Source organism: Haemaphysalis longicornis, unplaced genomic scaffold, assembly GCF_048455015.1.
Source record: "Haemaphysalis longicornis isolate Haplotype H1 unplaced genomic scaffold, Haemaphysalis longicornis Haplotype H1 scaffold_4, whole genome shotgun sequence".
Taxonomy (NCBI): Eukaryota; Metazoa; Arthropoda; class Arachnida; order Ixodida; family Ixodidae; genus Haemaphysalis; species Haemaphysalis longicornis.
The window spans coordinates 212,077,645-212,093,843 of record NW_027526361.1 but is presented as its reverse complement, the minus strand read 5'-3'; the positions used below and the strand labels follow the sequence as shown (position 1 = coordinate 212,093,843).

At 48.9% G+C, this 16,199-nt stretch overlaps 1 long non-coding RNA gene across 1 annotated transcript; it reads right to left on the bottom strand.

Moving 5' to 3' along the window:
* Positions 1-256: 256 nt before the first annotated feature.
* Positions 257-14,069, bottom strand: LOC144180758 (uncharacterized). Its single transcript, XR_013324543.1, has 4 exons — positions 13,896-14,069; positions 6,195-6,317; positions 4,363-4,492; positions 257-462 (listed from the first exon to the last, which is right to left on the bottom strand). It is a non-coding gene; the product is annotated as an uncharacterized LOC144180758 (long non-coding RNA).
* Positions 14,070-16,199: the final 2,130 nt, after the last annotated feature.

Below are 16,199 nucleotides of genomic sequence, written 5' to 3'. Positions count from 1 at the left end.
TTCCAGCGTGTTATTTCCTACAATCATAAATGTCTGAAGTCCCCTCCCATTTTTTAACTAGAAACTACCCCTCAGCCTGAACTCAAGTTGAAGAGCTGGGAACAGGTTTTGTTTTCTATAATAATACCTATTCCCCAGTAAAAATACCAACTCAAAACCGGCGTGTCAGCCAGTTGGAAACATCTTATATGCTCTAAATATTACATGAATTGACAATATAATCTTGACCTATTTTTTTTAAAAAGCGCACGATAATATAGATGTTCACATACTTTTTCAAGTTCCACATTGATGAAAGATGCTGTCTTCTCTATCGCCCATGCCATGCTGTAGAAGGTCTGCCCCGTCCATCCTGTACCGCCGCTTCTGTAGGGTTGCCAGATCGAGGCAGAAGTCTCCATAGGATGTGTTCCGCATCAGCCACGTCCATTTTTCGTCAGGCACATCCACATTTGGACCAATCTGCACTTGCAATTAGAAAACAAAGCAATTAATTTTAAAATCCCAACTGACCAACTTGCGCTCTTTGAATCAGGTATAAAGTACTATATCCTGTGTTGAGGTTGTTCCTTACTTTATTAGAAAGCTAAATAATGTAACCAAACTTTACTGGTCACATAAATTCAAAGTTTTGATCAAAAAAATGTTGTCGTGCTCTGCAACATGCTATACGACTGGTTCTCAAATGGGGGTCCGCAGACCCCAAGGGGGCCCGCGAGAGCACTTCAGGGGTCCGTGAAGCCTCTTTCAAAACTTTTCCCCTGCCACTGTTTTCTAGATTTTGCCACAACTTTCTTGATATGCAAAAAGGTGGCCTCGCTGCATTACATGTATGTTTAGTTTCTCTGCATAGTGCATATTTTAACACCTTCTTTCCGCACAACATGCCAGCTATGACAAGAGATAAAAAGGCCTACCTAAGGCAGCATATAACTGTTCAAAGACTTGGACATACAAGTACAAATTGTTTGACATAATGACACCGATCAACATATGCTCAATCGTGGGGGTCCCCACTGTTTCGCAAGTCAAGAAGGGGTCTCTGTGGCAGTCATGGCTGCGAACCACTGCGAACCAAGTTTTGGTAGGCCAAAAGATAACACACACCCGCCGAGTGGCTCAGTGGCTGAGGCGTTGCGCTACCGAGCACAAGGGCATGGGTTGGATTCCCGACCAATTTTACCCTAGTGGCGCGTAGATGGGCAAAGAGCAAAGCCGGCCGCCCCACCTAGATTATTTTTGGTTCAACTAAGATTATGCCTGGTTATGCTTGGAAACTCGGCCAAGTATTATGTGTAGTTGTTTTGAAATGCGGACAAGTTTTAAAGAAAGCTTTCTGCCTCTACCAGCCAACGGTTTCTTCGTGGAGTGCGCAACAAGAAACTCCCAACGTGGCTGAGGAGGGGAAGGAGGGCCCTTTTCACTCATGGAGCACTGTGTAGATAGAGCGGTGAAGGGCGCTATTACCCAGCATTCCCCGAACGCCGGAGTTGCTTTCGGAGCTGTGCACCCCGGCGGGCACGTTGGCAAAACCATTCCGTTGGCTTTGTCATCTGCTTTAGCGACAGTTGTTTGGGCCTGTTCTTGTGCAGCTTCGCGTACATTGCACGCTTCCTTGCTCTACAGCACCTCCCAGATCCGACAGAATTAAGTGGTCATACACCAAAGATACGTTTAGGATTGGTTTGGAGGGCAGAAAATCAACATGTACAGACCCCTTTACAGACATCTGGTCACTAGAGAAACGCTACCTTTTGCGCAGTGCTTGCCACGAATGGGACTCTGTTTTCTAAATTACTGAATACAAATTTGGGTATGTTTTAACAGGCATTACAGAAGGCAGAAGAATCAACAGGATCTGATAAATAGCGATTATAAAAGTTCCCCCAGCTTTCTCGCAATTCTAAACCTTACTAAGCTAACTAGTTATCGGTATAAATGGGAATCACTAAGCTCACATGCCGAATTGCTTCGGTGTCTGCGCTTGTGTCGTGCGGTGGTGTAGCCCCTAGCTAGCTCATCAGAATGACGAGGTTCCGCTGTCTCACCCTTAGAAAGACGCTCGTCACCGTTTTCTTTTTGCTGACGCACGGCCGGGATACAGCGGCGGCGTCCGGCGCTCTAGCCCGGCCGTGGCCAACACTGCTGCTATCGGGACGCCGCCCCCGTGAATTCCAGATAACGGCTGGCAGAATATGTGGTTTCACTCTTTGCACTGCCACGTTTGTGAATTCAAGTGACGGCATGGGCAATTGTTGTGGGTGTCGTTTACAGCTTTGCTTTCCAACCACCTTTAAAGCGTGGATTGGAAGCAATTTTTTTTGCTTGGTGTCGTCATTAAACCCCAAAAGAGGAATGACCACTCAGTGATGAAAGAATGTACAACGTATGCGTGCCAACCAACTTTGCAATTAAGCCTAATGTGTGCGGTGGCCACTTTTTTAATTGGAGGTGAAAAGCATAAGTGCGTGCATGTTCCAAGATTTTGGCACACATTAAAGATCCTCAGGTGGTCAAAATTAATCTGGAGCCCTCCACTACAGTGTGCCTCATCGCCTTTGTAGCGTCGGCGAATACACCATACAATCAATTAATGCAGCTCGAAGGGTAATGGAGAGGACAGAGGGACAATCGTTTGCTAAGGAACTTTTTGAACTCTTTTGCTCTCAACCATTTGGCTGTATGGTCTGGTGTCTGGGATGCTAATTAAGTTGATTAATGTTAATGTTTCACCGACATTTGTCTTCTATCACTGCACTAAGTCATGCAAGGATTGAGCCATAGTGAAGCTGCAGGATTTCTTTCTACGCGAACGCTGCAGAACCCAGCAGCACACGTTTGAACAAGTTTGAAATTGTCTGTTTACATGTTCCGTCGATGCTTTGCACTGTGGTAGTAGTAGTCATCATATGCAAAAATATCGTCGTGGTCCTTTTGACGAGCCCTGCATGCGCCACTTGACAACAGCTGGGGCGCAGTGGTGTGCTTACGTGCACGACGCATGCGCTGCTTTCCTCGATTTGCGTCGAGGTTTCATGGAGCAGGTGTTTAGCAATTGTGGCGTTGCTGGTCGCTAGGCAACCCGAGCACTCCTCCAACATTTTGCTTCTTTTTTTTTGCTAAAGGCACTCTGCATGCAGGGGTCAGTTGGCGGTTACTCGAGGCACACGCTCACGAGCACTCGGCATTTTTTTGGTATTTTAAACGCATTAGCGCCACACATTACAGCCAGCTACAACAGTTGCACTGTCCAAACAGCGCGCATGGGAGAGAAATGCTGCATGAAAGCCAGTCCGTAGTCCAGCATTCCCGTGTCTATGAGTATATACTGGCAGATTGACCATAACGTGCTTTCATTTCTATTTATCACACTGCGCACCAGGGGGGAAGTCTTGTACCAGCACCATCATCATCATCAGTGCCATCATCACCACGAGTATGAAATGGCTGATCAAACACGACTGCCCACCTGGGCGGCTGGTCTTCAGCGCTCCCAGTTCTGGCCGGGCCTACGCGTACACAATAATGTAGCAAGCCGCATCCGCAACAACCAAATCTGCTTCTTAAAATAAATTCTAATCTACGCAAAATTTTTGTTTAATGCTTTTGAAGTAAGCCATAACCGAGCACATGCAACTGAGAAAACAGTGTTAATAGAATAGCTTATTGCAGGACAGCTATTGAAATGTGCGACGGTAAAATTCTGGAGTGCTGTATTACTGCTTCTTGCGGGTTATTTTTATGCGTACACGATTGAAACCAGGTCATTCATCTCTTACAAATAGCTGCTGCAATCAGGCCACTATTCGTAAACTCGAAGCGCCAAGGCTAGTACACAGGCCACATTGTCTACTGCGACTTGTGTGGAAGGAACACGTTACACTTCTTACTGTACACGTTTTTCACTGCTTTTTCACTGGACATAATTAGCCACGACAAAGTATTGTTCTTCCATAGAAAGAAAAGTGTGAAACAAGCCACTTCCGGCACGTATCTGCAGGCTGTCGGGAGCGGCTGCCGTTCTCAGTATCGGTTACCAAAACCCCAATTTATTGGACCGTCTGTGCTGAGTGCAATCAGGTTTTAAACCAGTTGCTGACGCTACCGTTCTTTTCATGTCGACTATTAGACAGCATTCTTGCATGGCCAAAAATTCAAGTGCAGTTGTACTTTAAGAACCAATATTTTCTAAGAAATAACTGTTCATAGAACTTTGCTCTTGAGTGCTGTGCATGCATCCAGCTGAAGCTGTAAGTTAAAAGAAAAGTGCTGCCGAGATTTAAATTGCAGACTAAATTCTATTTTTTGCCTCCTTATGATTCATTAGTGTACAGCAACGACAAGGGAAAAAATTCTGCTTACCTGTCCATCTACAGCTGCAAACATTCTCAAAACTGGCTCAAGGAGGAAGGGAACAGGGGACACCACAGCTTCAGCAACACCTTTCCTCCAGCAAGCGAACCTGGTGGTGGTCGCACCGGCACTGCAACTGCTAAAAGCAGATACAAATGAGGATCAGGCTCAATATACTGAAACAGTTCAAATACAAACATAAAGGCCCAATGCAATGCATTGAAAGTCCCCGTAGGTTCCTAAGAAAAATGGTTAGCCGTGTGGTTAGCTGGCTGCTCCAAGCAATGCTATTATGGGCAATAACTGTTGCATTGTGCACCAGAAGGCACTAATTATCAGGACAGAAGTGCAGTGGATCTTAGTAGCATATTCTATTGTCACCGCACATCTGCCACCAATTTGTTTTACGAGAAAGCCCTGGAAGCAGGTGCACATTCTCGAGACTAGCCTGCAGCCGGCATAGGTTATTTTCCTCTACTCCCTCATTGGTAACCATTTGCTTGCAGCGTGGTCAGTGTCAAATATGTTTGTCCGATTCTTCGCAAGCTTTTTTTTTATGTCCACGTGTACTAATTAACTGGAACTGCCAAACAAGTGGGGAGGAAAAAGTGCAGAGCTGGAAAGCAGCAAAAGCTTTCTAAGCACTGAGATGAGAATAAGCATGTTTGTTTAGATGCCCACGTCACCCTGACATAACGAACCAGCAGAGCACACGTGGAGATCATTAATGAAGAGAGGCCCGGTAGAAAAAAAATATGTTAGGCCATCTTATGTTTTTTTTTCTTTTTTACTGTTCATCACCATCACCATGCTTCACCGCACTTCCAGATGTGATGTCTGCTGCTAGACTAACCATTCAATGAGAGGGGGCACACATCCACATTAGTAATTTAAGTTGCCATGGGTGATTATGAAGCCCAAAGAAGCCTTGCTTTGAAAAAATAAGAAAACGTGCCATGGCCAAGAGCCCCTCAGTTCCCATCAGCTCAAATGTAAAACCTGAAACCTGCAACACTTAATCCTGAATAACCCACTGGCAACTTGTTCTCTATAGTTCAAAGGCTTGCGGTCACTCACATGAAGATTAACGATAACTTCGTTTAGCCATCATTAAGTGCATGCCATCCTAGTCATGCATAAAACTAATTTGCAGTTATAGCTCCATTATAATTACAAGCTAGTTAGGTACGTCAACACCTCTTAGCCTCCCAATTCGGCCTGTGGTAGCGTGACGGCTCTCCTCCTCGTTTTTTTGGACAAAGCCAACTATTACAAGACTACCTCCATCTTTTTTTACTTGACACTTGTAACATCTTATATTTCTGCTTCAAAATGCGGTTAAATTATGTGCATGTTCATGGTGGAACCAAACTGTTCAAAGGGTAAGAAAACTAACTATAAATTGAACACATCAAGCTCACTATTTTGCTCAACCAGTGTTGCAGGCTTAAAAAGCTGTAAGATGTGCCAAAACATAAGAACAAACCCCGAAGTAAATACGCAGACACCATCACGCTAGCCAAAAGCCAACACCAAGCCTCGTTATGTTTAATTACAAACTGAAACAGTTCTAGGCAGCAATATGATGAAAGCAGTGATAACTTATCTAGATGCGTGCAAAGATGGTGCAAGTTTGGAAATTAGACTTCGTTATGTTACCTAGCCATCTGATCGGTCAACCTTATCTGTGTCAAAACATTATAAGCAAAGTAGTAACACTGCTAAGGCTCAAATGTTTTTAAAACAATCCTTAAACTCATATAGGCAAATTCAGCTTACTGAAATTGAAGAAGGCACATAATACAGGACAATTCAGAACTGCAGAAAAGCAATGTGGTCACCATTTTTTTACTAGGCCCGAACACACTCGACGTCCCATGAGAAGTCTCGTCCATTGACTGGGAGTACGTCGTGCCCGTTCTTTATCTTCAGAGCAACTTCTCTGCCTGCAAGCGGCCAATGGCCTGCAAAATGCATATTGTCACGAAGACAAGGACGATGCAGTGGTGTTGAATGAGAAACACGTTTATTGGAGCGAACTTGTGCTCCCCTAACAACTCAAAAGAATACAGAGGCGGCGAAGCAGCGGTCAACAAAGTGACTTGCACAGGCGAGTGACGTCGAATCGAATGCCCCGGCGTCCGCACTGCAGGCTTTTTATCTTTTGGCGCGCGTGGTTCTCGAAACGTCGATTCGCATCGAGAACATAGTAGATCCAAGAAGATTATTCTGGGCTGTTCACGTTAGATCGAAATGCTCTCCCTATCACAACAGATAACACATGCGGCACGGAAAGAAAGAATGGAACACACGCTTCCCTTGGCGCAGAGATAACACAGACCGGCGCAGCCGGGCGGTAAAAGCAAAACACAAATAAACAAACCCAATGTATGGTTCGCGGCATTACCCCCCCCTCTAAGAGTGCATCGACCCGATGCTAACATAAGCGACAGTCCGAACAAATGAAAATAAAAGTTCGTCATCGTCCGTAGAAAGGTTTTAAGCGAACCACGTGGACGACTTCAGGCCGCGTGCGTCGTCGTGATGTGCCGGAGTCACCATCGGGGATCACTTCGTAGGTAAGTTGGCCAACACGTCGTAGAATCTGGTAGGGTCCGAAATACCTTCGCAGGAGCTTCTCACTGAGTCCGCGTCGTCGGATGGGAGTCCAAACCCACACACGATCCCCTGGTTGGTACTCGGCGTCTCGGCGTCGGAGGTTGTAGCGGCCCGCATCCACCAGCTGCTGGTCCGTTATACGAACTCGAGCGAGCTGGCGGGCCTCCTCCGCACGTTGAAGATATCCGTGGACGTCGGCGTTGAGGTCGTCGTCTTCTACGTGCGGAAGCATGGCGTCGAGCATCGTAGTCGGCCTTCTACCGTAGACAAGCTCGAACGGCGTCAGCTGTGTCGTCTCCTGGATAGCCGTGTTGTACGCAAACGTGACATACGGGAGCACTTCGTCCCAAGTCTTATGTTCAACGTCAACGTACATTGACAGCATATCTGCGATTGTCTTGTTCAGACGTTCTGTTAGTCCGTTCGTTTGGGGGTGGTACGCCGTCGTTCTTCGGTGATCCGTGTTGCTGTAGCGTAATACTCCTTGCATCAGCTCCGCAGTAAATGCCGTTCCGCGGTCTGTGATTAGGACTTCCGGGGCTCCATGTCGCAGCACAACCTGGCTTATAAAGAACTTCGCCACTTCTTGTGCAGTCCCCCTCGGAAGAGCGGCGGTCTCTGCGTAGCGCGTCATGTAGTCTGTCGCTACGACAATCCACTTGTTCTGTGATCGTGACGTAGGGAACGGGACTAAAAGGTCCATTCCAATCTGTTGAAATGGTCTCGATGGGACGGCGATCGGTTGCAGAAGTCCGGCGGGTCTTGTCGGCGGCGTTTTTCGTCGCTGGCAGTCACGGCAGCTCCGGACGTAGTGGGTGACGTCAGAGGTAAGGCCGGGCCAGTAGTACCTCGCCTTGATTTTTCCGATAGTGCGGGCTGTGCCCAGATGTCCGGAAGACGGGTCGTCGTGGCACGCTTCCAAAATTTCGTCACGAAGGTCCGCGGGGATGACGAGAAGGTAATTCGCTCTTGTTCCGGGGCTGAAATTCTTCTTCACAAGGACGGAGTTTCTCAGGCTGAATGCTGGTAAACTGCGTTTGAAGGTCCTAGGAACGGCAACGTTGCATCCCTCGAGGTACTCGATTATGACGCGTAAGTCGGGGTCGGCACGCTGCTGGGCGGCTAGGTCGCTCTCCGTCATGATCCCGAAGAACGCGCTGTCTTCATCAGAGTCTTGTGGTGGTGGGTCGACGGGGGCGCGGGACAGGCAGTCGGCGTCGGAGTGTTTCCTGCCGGATTTATAAACGACTGTAACGTCGAACTCCTGCAGGCGCAAGCTCCACCGCCCAAGACGGCCAGAGGGGTCCTTCAAATTGGCGAGCCAACACAGCGCATGGTGGTCTGTTACAACCTTGAATGGCCTTCCATACACGTATGGGCGAAATTTTGAAATCGCCCATATAATAGCCAGGCACTCTTTCTCAGAGGCAGAATAGTTTTTCTCCTCCTTCGACAGACCACGGCTAGCATAGGCGATTACCCTTTCGCAGCCGCTTTGCTTTTGGACAAGGACGGCACCCAAGCCTATATCACTGGCGTCCGTAGGCATTTCCGTTTCGGCATTTCCGTCGAAATGAGCGAGCACGGGCGGGCTTTGCAGGCGTTTTTGCAGCTCGCCGAATGCTTTTTCTTGGTCGTTTTCCCAGCTGAAAGGGGTGCTATCTTTCGTCAAGCGCGTGAGTGGCTCTGCAATGCGTGCGAAGTTTGCGACGAAGCGCCGGTAGTATGCGCACAGCCCGAGAAATCTCCGCACGCCCTTCTTGTCTTTTGGCCTTGGGAAGTTCGCAATGGCTGAAGTTTTTGCCGGGTCAGGTAGGACTCCCGCGGCGTTGACGACGTGGCCCAAGAACTTGAGTTCCCCGTATGCGAAACGGCACTTTTCAGGCTTCAGCGTCAACCCCGACGTACGAATGGCCTCGAGTACAGACTCCAACCTTGCAAGGTGTTCGTCGAAAGTCCGGGCAAATACCACTACGTCGTCGAGGTATACGAGGCAGGTGTGCCACTTAAGGCCAGCTAGCACAGTGTCCATGACTCTTTGAAACGTCGCTGGTGCTGTGCACAGCCCAAACGGCATCACCTTGAACTCGTATAGGCCGTCTGGGGTTATAAATGCAGTCTTCTCTTGGTCTCTCTCGTCCACTTCAATTTGCCAGTAGCCGGTCTTCAGGTCCATCGATGAGAAGTACTTCGCGTGGCAGAGGTGGTCGAGGGCGTCGTCGATTCGGGGGAGGGGGTACACGTCCTTTTTCGTGATTTTGTTCAGTCGCCGGTAGTCAACGCAAAACCTTAATGTGCCGTCTTTTTTCTTTACGAGTACGACGGGCGCAGCCCAGGGGCTTTTCGATGGCTGTATAATGTCATCGCTCAGCATGTCGTCGACTTGAGTCCGGATGGCTTCCCGTTCGTGTGAAGAGACGCGGTACGGTGACTGTCGGGTAGGTCGGGCTCCATCTTCGGTTATTATTCGGTGCTTCGCTAGAGGGGTCTCACGTAGTTTTGCGCTCGACGAAAAACATTCGCTATAGCGACGCAGCAAAGCCAATAATTTTTTCCGTTGTTCTTGCGGTAGCGCCGGATTCACGTCGAATGGCTGCGGGAGCTTGAATGTTTCTACGGGTGTGCGTTCAAAGTCGGCGACTGCGATCACATCATTTGCTTCTTGCGTTTCTTCGAGGAACGCAATTGCAGCTCCCTTGTTTAAATGCGGGTACTCTTCGGTGAAATTAGTGACCAAAACGTGAGATTGGCGTTGCTTAAAGTGCGCAATGCCTCTTGCGACGGAGACACCGCGGTCGAGAAGCAACCTTCGATCACTCTCTACGATAGCGTCGATGTCAGAAGCAGCATCCTCACAGTAGACGGCGATCATCAAGCTTGCGCGGGGTGGCAGGGTGATGTGATCGTCGGCGATCCTGACAGCAGCATGGTTGGGGGTTCGGCTGCGGCGTCGTGGAGTGATTGGAGGAAAATGTTATCGACTTGGTCTGCAGATCAATTATTGCGCCGTTGTCCGTCAAAAAGTCCATTCCGGGAATCACGTCGCGGGAGCAGTTAGGCAGAACGACGAACGCCGCAGGGTACGTTGTCCTGTCTATGGTGACGCGCGATGTGCACGTTCCACTTGGCGTCACGAGGTGGCCTCCTGCTGTGCGTATGTGCGGACCGTCCCATCTGGTCATAACTTTCTTCAGTTTAGACGCAAATGGTCCGCTCATTACCGAATAGTCAGCTCCCGTGTCTACGAGGGCGACTACGTCAAAGCCGTCGATGGACACCTTGACGTCAGATGCAGTCGTCCTCGAGTTGCGGGTTCGTCGGGGCGTCGTATCTCTGCTTGTACGTGTTGATGGTCGGGCACTGTGCATCGTCGTTGTCGTCGTCTTCTCAACGGACGTCTTGGTCAGGTCGGGTACGCGTCGCGCCGTGTAGCTGTCGTCGTGTTCAGGAGTCTCGTTAGGGCTAGGTCGGGTCGTCGGGATGAGGGCATGTCGTGAATGATGGTCTTCAGCGAGTCGCTGCGTCGTTGGAGGGTTTTCATTTTTCCGCCGTTGTGCAACTTTACCTCCCGAAGTTGCTGCTTTTAGTTTTCCCCGCGTGGGCTGGGGGACCTTCCAAGTGAGAAGTCAGCAGTGCTGCGGCGGTTTGGTGACTGAGACGGGTAGGGCGACGGTGAACGGTTGAAGCGGGCTGGTCCTCGGTTGGTGTTGGAGAGGTATTCTTCGATCTCAGCAGGGCGCTGGCCGTATCGGGGGCGTGGGGCGTCGACGGAGAACCCTCGCAAACCGAGCCTCTTGTAGGGACAGCGACGGTAGATGTGGTCGGCCTCTCCGCAGTGGTAGCACAGCGGGCGATTATCGGGCGTTCGCCACACGTCGGTCTTCCTTGGCGTCTGGTATTGGTCTACAGGGCGTCGGGCGGGCGGCGTTGGACGGCGGTATGGCTCAGCCTCTTGACGACGGGTTGGAGCAGGGCGGGGTTGACGAACAGCCGAGGAGTAGGTCATGGCTTGTGGTTCGCGGGGTGCTTCCGACGGCGTAGAAGTTCCCAGTGCGTTTTGGACTTCTTCTCGGATTACGTCGGTCAGGGAAGCCACTTGAGGTTGCGGCGTCGTTGGAAAAAGCTTCCGAAGCTCCTCCCTGACCACTGCTCGGATGGTCTCTCGCAATGTATCGGAGCTTCCATTTGCAGCACCGATGGTCTCCGAGAACAGCGCGTTGACAGGGCGGTCGTACTGCCTGGTTCGAATTTCTAGCGTCTTCTCCATCGCGGCCGCCTCAGACGCGAATTCGGCCACTGTCTTCGGAGGGTTACGGACTAGACAAGCAAAAAGCTCTTGCTTCACTCCTCGCATTAGAAACCTGAGCTTCTTTTCCTCGGTCATTTCAGGGTCCGCACGACGAAAAAGTCGCTTCATCTCCTCAACGAAAATCACGACTCCTTCGTTGGGGTGCTGCATTCGAGTTTCAAGCAAAAGCGCAGCTCGCTCTTTTCTCACCACGGTAGTGAAGGTCTTAAGGAACTCCCTCTTGAATTGAGTGCAGTCGGTCAAAGAGCTCTCATGGTTCTCGAACCAAGTTCGAGCAGCATCTTCTAAGTAAAAGAAGACATGCCGGAACGTTTCTTCATCGTCCCACCTGTTGAAGATGCGGACGCGCTCCAACTTCTCCAACCATTCTTCGGGGTCTTCAGCGGGGGCTCCCCGGAACGATGGCGGTTCTCGGGGCTGCTGCAGGATGATTGGCCACGTTGTTTCTTGCACCATGGTGTTGGTTGCAGCGTTCCTTCTCTTCGGCCCTTCTGGCAGAAGACCGAACTCGGGCGGTAAATCTTGCAGGCGGGGGCTGGCTCTTGTTGGACTGGCTTGGCGGCTTTTCGAGGTTGTAGTGGGCATGAAGGGTGCGTACCCCGCACCTCCACCAGATGTCACGAAGACAAGGACGGTGCAGTGGTGTCGAATGAGAAACACGTTTATTGGAGCGAACTTGTGCTCCCCTCTAACAACTCAAAAGAATACAGAGGCGGCGAAGCAGCGGTCAACAAAGTGACTTGCACAGGCGAGTGACGTCGAATCGAATGCCCCGGCGTCCGCACTGCAGGCTTTTTATCTTTTGGCGCGCGTGGTTCTCGAAACGTCGATTCGCATCGAGAACATAGTAGATCCAAGAAGATTATTCTGGGCTGTTCACGTTAGATCGGAATGCTCTCCCTATCACAACAGATAACACATGCGGCACGGAAAGAAAGAATGGAACACACGCTTCCCTTGGCGCAGAGATAACACAGACCGGCGCAGCCGGGCGGTAAAAGCAAAACACAAATAAACAAACCCAATGTATGGTTCGCGGCAATATTATTATCAACCAACATGCCAGACGCAGTCATTTTTCCTCGAACCCGGTGCACCCAAAAATGCAGAATCGCAGAGATCACCAGGCTGCCTTGCCCACTGTAGGGTAGATTATGAAAATCACTCCTATACAACATTAGGCTGCGCGTAAACGTGCTGTAACTGACAAAAACCACGGGACATGAAAATCAGCAATCAATATTTCAAATGATCCTAATTTTTCTCCGAGAATTATTGGTAAGAACAGTAACATTTACCGCAATGATAGCACAAAAAATAAAATGATAAGGCAAACATTTATTTTGAAATATACACGCTCTGCGCATTCAGAAGCTACGCCACTCGAAAGATGTGTAGAGGCATGCGGGAATGTGGTCTGTTCACACAAGTGTTGTAAACAGGGGTGCAAAACTTGGGCTTTACGTATCAGCGAAGTTTGTCTGAAGGTAAAACGTTCCCAGATGGAATCCACAAGACATTTAGCAGCTGCTCATTCATTTCCATGAAAAAGAACTGAGAACCGCTTTTTTAGTTTGGGGGTTCCACGCACTGAATCTGCACCTAGACTACGGGATGCGCGAATTTGAGGGATCCTCCCAATTTAAACCACCCTGGTTTCGTAAAATTCACGGAAATATCGACACTACTGTTTTTCTTTTTTGTATCTATCAGAAGAACTGCAATGGCCGCGGATCACTACAGAAAAAGCCAGCGCACATAAAACAGGCATGCTCTTTTGAAGCACTTGCGCTTCTGCAAGGTAAGTTTTCAAAATTAGGGATGAAATGAAAGGAGTGCCTCGCGGGGAATATGATACTTTGGATGGGCATGGGAGAACCAGAAGGCCACATGGAGAGTCTAAACGCACATTTTATTGCCACTTACAAAAAGGTTCGACCTTTACAGCACGCGCAAGGCAGCGGCCACCTCGTTACAACAACGCTGTTTATCCGTCCGTAGCACGCCAACGTCTAGACGAGGCACGATACGCGCAATGTTTCAACGTGGTAGCATAAAAATTCGTATAAATGCATCTTCCCGAGGGGGCTGACGGACGCACAACACTATTCACGCTCATAATTGAACACATTAATACTGAAACATTCATAGTGCGGAGCGTGCTAGGGGGCCTCTAGACTGAATTCAAGGCACACCCCGCGTTTTACATTTTTTTTGTTAGTGTTAAATTCCTCTAAAGAGAGTACTCAGCCGATTACACAGCTACGCATTATTTTTATAACCTGGAGGCTGGAGGGGAGTGGTATTTTTTGGGTGGCTCATAGCGAAGGACAAGGCGGTAGCGTTTTCGGTGCGGTCAGTTTGACTAATGACACATGATTCTACTTCGCACAACCCAAGGCGCAAACTTTGGAGCAAGTGCTGCTAACATACGTGCCAAGACGGAAAAGGTCGCTTGTCAAATGCCAAATCTGCGTAACGCCGATATGATAAATATCGCACACCAACGCGAGCGATACGTTGCACACACAGAACGTCAGTCCTAAGGGCCGGCACCGGCTCGACAACAGTGCTCCGTTAAATACACAGGACTAGTAAACGACGTTTCACTTACCTTAACTGACCAGCCATACTTGTTCGTCCGTTAGATAAATCCATAGTCTTCACGTAACCAGAAATTTCACGCCACTGAGCATTTAACGAATCGTAGAACCACTGCACCCAGCCATGACGGCGGGAGCCGAGCGAGCCGCCGAAACGTCGCCGCCGTCGTCTTGTGTCGCGCTGCCCCCCTGCCGGCGGCCAACTGAGTCGAGTTACGCGCGCCGTTCAAAACGCGTTAAAAATAAATAAAACTCTAGCATTGTCATGGACGCCTAAGCTGTCGGTGAACGATAAGGTCAGGTGTCACTGACATCCAGCAGGATTTGAGAGCCTGTTCTGTAAGCAAACAGTACGTGTTCCATGAGCTATTTATGGCGTGACGGGGGCTGCAGGCGACAACGGCTAGGAACGACGGTGGCGGTTCTCTCGCTGGCTTCGTAGTGTTGCATCTTTTCGTATACATGCAGAGCCCGGCATATCATCTTGTAGTTCATATATTAGATATGTTGCGTTATGCGCGCCTGTGCGCACGCAGGTCGGCTTACTCAAGTGAAGAATCGTTTCTAGGCCTGGAGGTATATCACTGCCTAAGCTTCCAAATACTTTACGTGCGAATATAAACATGCTCCGCTCACAACAAATTGCATGGGCGCTGTCGATGTCTATACCGCTTTTTTCGAACGCTCATGGCACTATTTACTGTTAGCGCATTTTAACGGCAAACGACGGTGTGCATTGCCAAGGAGAAAAAAGGGCGTCCCCATCGCAGACGATCAGTCAACACTATTAACGCCAGCATGGTTGTGGTGGGTCACGTTGACCAGTAAGGCCACCAGTATTGCTCAGGATAGCCGAGGTGCCCACCTAACCTACCGCCATTATTCCCACCTACTCCCAGCTTTAAAAACGTTGCCCAGGTAAGTTTCCAGTATTGATCACCATGCCCACCTGATTTCCCAGGATGCCCACCTGATTTCCCAGCAGAGTTTAGGGTGGGATTTGCGATCGGGGGCCAATGGGGGCTGTGTTGAGAAATCACTTGGTAGGTGCCTAAGCTCGCGGACGCAAGTCCCGAAAGGCATCATGCCGAAGCCTTTCCGCCCTGACGCCACAGAATATCATCCCTACTGCTCTTCGGGAAAGAATGGGTATTTTTGGTGAATCGCGCTCCTGAACCCTGTGTTAATAGGTTGAAATATAAGAAGCCAATTCTATATTCCTCAACGTGGGCGCTTGCAGAAGACGAGACAAATGATTGTTTTTGGTGGGGAAGGAACAGTTCCGCCTACGGAAGGCCGCCTCTGGAACTTGAACTTGGCAACGTTCAACGCACAAACCATCTCTATCGAGGATAGCTTGGCTGTACTACTAGAGGAAGCCAAAGAAGTTAAGTGGGGTATTATAGGGCTAAGTTAGGTTAGAAGTATAGGAGCCGGATGATTTTTGATCAACAGGATAATAGCAGGGAATGTGGAAGAATTCCTGATTGTTAAAAAACGAGTTGGAGTCGTTGTAATCCCGCGTAGCAAGCGGTACAGTTTAAAGATAATACGAGCGTACGCGCCTACACCTAGCTATGAGGACAAAGCCGAATATAGTTTCTACGCAGATGTATGGTCAGTAATGAATAAGATAACTGCACAGTGCACTTTTGTAATGCGAGACTTTAACATAAAAGTAGGGTCAAAGAGAGTAGGAAAACAATCGGTGCGAAATTTTGGAATAGGCACTCGCAAAAGTCGAGGTAACACACTGGTTGGATTTGCAGAGAGAAATAGTCTCAAATTACTGAACACATTCTTGTTAAAACGCAAGAGTAGGATATCGACTTGGAAAAGTCCTGACAGTATTACAAAAAACAAAATTGACTTCATTCAGAGTGACAACCAAGGTACTGTGCAAGACGTGGATGTACTAAGCAAGATGCAGGGCAGGGATCATAGGATGGTCAGGTGCAAAGTAAGGCTAAATCTCAAAAATGAAAGAAGGAAGCTCGAACAAAGTAAGAAGCCCAACGTAAGGTCAGTAAGTCACAGGATGCATGAGTTTAATATAACCCTTCAGAACAGGCTCGCACTTCTAGACAGTCAGTCAGAGCGAAGACTGTGTGGGGGCTCGAAATGATAACCTAACAACATCAATCATGGAGTCAGCAGCGGCTACAGGAGAAGAAGAATGTAGCAAGCAAAGTGGAAAACTAGGTAAGCAAACAAAGGAACTTATTTCGCAGAGCCAGAAGATGATATTGTCGAGTATGGTGGATCAAACTGAACTAGTGGAGCGGTCAAAATTAATAAACAAAGTAAAGCAAATG